A 5,151-nucleotide genomic window follows, 5' to 3' on the forward strand; every position below is an offset into this window, starting at 1 on the left:
AGAGCGGTGCTGTGGATGAGGGCTACAATATAGCGCGGTGCTGTGGATGAGGGCTACAATGTAGAGCGGTGCTGTGGATGAGGGCTACAATGTAGAGCGGTGCTGTGGATGAGGGCTACAATGTAGAGCGGTGCTGTGGATGAGGGATACAATGTAGGGCAGCGCTGCGCTGTGGATAAGGGATACAATGTAGGGCAGCGTGGTGCTGTGGATGAGGGCTACAATGTAGAGCGGTGCCGTGGATGAGGGATACAATGTAGGGCAGCGCTGCGGATAAGGGATACAATGTAGGGCAGCGCGGTGCTGTGGATGAGGGATACAATGTAGGGCGGCGCAGTGCTGTGGATAAGGGATACAATGTAGGGCGGCGCGGTAATGTGGATGAGGGATACAATGTAGGGCGGCGCGGTAATGTGGATGAGGGATACAATGTAGGGCGGGGCTGTGGATGAGGGATACAATGTAGGGCGGCGTGGTGCTGTGGATGAAGGATACAATGTAGGGCGGCGCGGTGCTGTGGATGAGGGAAACAATGTAGGGCGGTGCTGTGGATGAGCGATACAATGTAGGGCGGTGCTGTGGATGAGGGATACAATGTAGGGTGGCGCGGTGCTGTGGATGAGCGATACAATGTAGGGTGGCGCGGTGCTGTGGATGAGCGATACAATGTAGGGCAGTGCAGTGCTGTGAATAAGGGATACAATGTAGGGCGGCGCGGTGCTGTGGATGAGGGATACAATGTAAGGCAGTGCAGTGCTGTGAATAAGGGATACAATGTAGGGCAGTGCAGTGTTGTGAATAAGGGATACAATGTAGGGCGGCACGGTGCTCTGGATGAGGGATACAATGTAGGGCGGCGCGGTGCTGTGGATAAGGGATACAATGTAGGGCAGCGTGGTGCTGTGCATGAGGGCTACAATGTAGAGCGGTGCCGTGGATGAGGGCTACAATGTAGCGCGGTGCTGTGGATGAGGGCTACAATGTAGCGCGGTGCTGTGGATGAGGGCTACAATGTAGAGCGGTGCTGTGGATGAGGGCTACAATGTAGAGCGGTGCTGTGGATGAGGGCTACAATGTAGAGCGGTGCTGTGGATGAGGGCTACAATGTAGCGCGGTGCTGTGGATGAGGGCTACAATGTAGAGCGGTGCTGCGCTGTGGATAAGGGATACAATGTAGGGCAGCGTGGTGCTGTGGATGAGGGCTACAATGTAGAGCGGTGCCGTGGATGAGGGATACAATGTAGGGCAGCGCGGTGCTGTGGATGAGGGATACAATGTAGAGCGGTGCTGTGGATGAGGGATACAATGTAGGTTGGCACTGCACTGTGGAGAGCTTTGTGGATGAGGGTGGTGAGTGTAGATTGTATTCTGTATTTGACGGGCAGCCAGTGCAGGGACTGGCACAGGGCAGAGGCGTCCGAGTAGCGGCTGGACAGGAAGAGGAGCCTGGCTGCCGCATTCAGGATGGATTGGAGGGGGTAGAGTCTGGTGCAGGGGAGGCCGATCAGCAACGAGTTGTAATAATCGAGCCGACAGTGGATGAGGGCAACAGTGAGCGTTTTTAACATGTCCACAGTGAGGAAAAGGCGAACTCTTGCAATGTTCTTGAGGTGCAGCTGACATGTTCGGGCCAGAGATTGGATGTGGAGGGCAAAGAAGAGATCGGGATTGAATATGGTCCCAAGGCAGCGAGCGTGCTGGGAGTTATGGTGCCACACACTGAGATGGAGATGTCAGGATGAGAGCGGATAGCAGAGCGCAGAAACAGCAGCAGGTCAGTTTTAGAGAGGTTTAGTTTTAGGTGTTAGACAGCGGACAGACAGTCGTGTAGGAGTCTCCTGCATTTACTGGCGCTGTGAGCGACTACTTGCTGTGTATCACTATATGCACACGGTGGGACCGGAGGAAGGGTTTTAGACATGACTACTTTCCACCACTTCTCCTTTATATTGCAGAGAACACATGTGGTGGGATCCTCGGTCAGACATCTCATTGTACAGCCTGCTGCTCTCATGAAACACATCAGCTGATACAATGGCCGCATAGAAGGGCATGAAAGTGATTGTATTCCCATCTTTCGGTGTGCTGTGATTCATCCATAACACTTGCTTCCACTCACTTACAGTCCGTCGCTCCGAGCCCCATCATAGGCGCTGCTGTGATGTTGTGTGCAGCCGCTCATCCATGGTAACCCTTCACATGCCGTTCCCTACGGATGGTTCTGGTACTAATGGACATTCCACAGGCCTGAGACCCCCCTGAGTGAGGGCAGACGATGTGTGTGATGTCTTCACAGCTCCTACAAGGCTTTGTTGTCAGCAGTCTGTCAGTTTATTGAGGTCTCCCTGAACGTGGCGGCACCGCACACTCCAGATGGTCTCCATCTCCCAACAACACGGCTAACCGTGGACTCTGGCAGATGGTGGTGACATCCCCCCACCAGACCCCGTTGTCGGCTCTACACCTGGTGACATCCCCCCGCCAGACCCCGTTGTCGGCTCTACACCTGGTGACATCCCCCCGCCAGACCCCGTTGTTGGCTCTACACCTGGTGACATCCCCCCGCCAGACCCCGTTGTCGGCTCTACACCTGGTGACATCCCCCCGCCAGACCCCGTTGTCGGCTCTACACCTGGTTACATCCCCCCCACCAGACCCCGTTGTCGGCTCTACACCTGGTTACATCCCCCCCACCAGACCCCGTTGTCGGCTCTACACCTGGTGACATCCCCCTCACCAGACCCCATTGTCAGCTCTTCACCTGGTGACATCACTCCACCAGACCCCGTTGTCAGCTCTACACCTGAGGGCATCTGATGGTTTCTGGGATCTCCTGTGGAATCCTCTCCTTTATACCTAATGTTCACACATCACCTGACTGCGGGGGGGGGGGGATACTTGTGCCAGCATAGTGTATTACACATATTACATATATATTATACATCTGCAGGGATGCTCTTGGTGCAGAGCTGCAATCTGCATTATATTTTCAGCATACTGGGGGTCTTCCAATCTGATAACGTGACGATATCCCACTGGGGTAATCCATAACTTTATGTTCTCGCCTCTGGGACCCCCACTGCTCCCGTGAAGGGATCAGACTTGTTTCCCTTACGTTTTCCCCGCCCAGCGGCGCCCCCCGCTCTCCTCATCCGCGTCAGTGGGGCCGCACTTCTGGTACAAGTGTTTGGAGCTCTGCTGCACATTCTCAGGATCGTGGCGCGCCGCAGGTCAGGTTTGTGCCAATCACAACGATATGGCGTCTTCTCACCCTCAGTCACTGCTGTAAAGATGAAACCACTTTCAGGGTACGTTCACAAGGTGGAAGTCACTGCAGCACGTGCCACGTCTTTCTGCTATGGATTTTGGCGCGGATCCACGTTCAGAATTTGCTGTCAATGGACAAAAGCCACATGCAGAATTCTAGCACGGAAAGTCACATTTGCGTACGTCTCTGCCTTACCTCGCGACAATCTGTATAGGGGCCAGTCGCCGGGTTATCTGCCCCGCTCAGCTGTCCGTAGAGCAGATGGAATGAGCCCCAAACTGCCAAATAAGGAGGTCAGGAAGAGAGCGCCCCACCTACAAGGATGGTCATATAGACTGCTGGAGACGGAGGGGCTGCATACTCTGAGCCCCCGCTGATAGCAGCTCCTCCCTCGCTGCGGTGACTCAGACCGCTACAGGCGCAGTGAGGACGGTGGATCCATTGATAAGACTTCCTGCACCCTGTGTCTCATCTGGTGTCCGGCGGCGACTACAAGAGGCCGTGTAATCAGACCGCCGCGGGTGCTGTCAGGCAGACTGCTGCTGTCACAGTCCGGCACGGAGCACCCTCTGAGGGTGGCATTACACACCAGGTTATATAGTGGGTAAGGCCGGGCATGTAGATCTGACAGTGGGTCTGCGGGCGGATGGGTATGGCGACAGTCCCCCACTTACAATAGTTCTGACTTTGGTCCTGAGATGTGACCATTTTTATTGTCACTTTCCTAAAGCCATACCATATTTATGGCTCGGCGGGCGCGGCCGGACGTCGGCGGTGGGTTTTTTGCGTGGCGCGCTGTAGTGTGCATTGGTAACAGGTAGGGGTCGCTCTGCTATTATATGGCACAGGGATGATGACATCGCAGAGAGCCCGCCCTCTGTGGACCCTTTACATGCCGCTGTCTGCACCGTTCTTGGCAAGTAAGGGGTTAAAAGTTGCGGCTGGCGTGGGCCCACCCTATTCATAGGATGTAAGGTACAGCCAGGACATATATTCACTGTCGGGGGCAGGAAGGGGTTAAGAGGCATAGTGGCAGACGTACGGAGAGCCTCATTCACACCAGCTCTATCCCAGAACCGCTAGCTACAGCGATTGCTCGGGCAGAACGGACAGCATTGACTATGGGGGAGGGGGAGCATCGGAGCCACTAATGCAGATGTAAATGTGCGCCAACGGGCTTGTGGCAATTTTGCCTTAATCAGGCCGCCCTCACACGGGCGATCGCGCTGCAACTGTCAATAGGACTTACTAATGTTAAAACCGCATTGCACAAAAACTGCAAGTGTGAAGAGCCCCTGTTTGCATCACACCCGAAGACTTCAAGGAGGTGGGGATAAACATTGGGGGGCGTGGGCAGCTGGCATCAATGTGGCACACAGCAGTGGTGCCCGTTGGGACAAGTAGACGAGGCGGCTTGAACCCCTTAATAATTTGTGGCACTTGGTTTAGACCGGTGTTTTAGATGTCAGTAAACCTGCCCCGTGCCCTTCGGAAGACACGCTGCGCTCACTGGTGGCGGCTCCTGACTATCGGGACGCCCCTGTAGGATGACCATAGGCCCTGATAGGACAACCCTTTCAAGGATCGGTCCTGGCGCGGCCATTTACTATAAGAAGGTGGAGAGGGAAACGCTGAACGTAACAGGAGGAGACCCCAAACGGCTTCTCTTCACCCAGTCACCAGCTGCACAGAGCGCCCTCGGCTGGTGGCTGCAGGAAGAGCGTCTTATAATTCCATGCCATCTGACAAACTCAGAGTGTCCGCCTCGGGGACTGTTCACACAGGACAGAAGACTCCGCACGCAGCGGCCAGCCATGCAGAAGTACCAGCAATATTCTGTGTGCGTCGGCCCCGGGGCAGAGAAGTGATGACACGGCTGCCGA

This window comes from Eleutherodactylus coqui, chromosome 3 (assembly GCF_035609145.1).
Source record: "Eleutherodactylus coqui strain aEleCoq1 chromosome 3, aEleCoq1.hap1, whole genome shotgun sequence".
NCBI classification, from domain to species: Eukaryota; Metazoa; Chordata; class Amphibia; order Anura; family Eleutherodactylidae; genus Eleutherodactylus; species Eleutherodactylus coqui.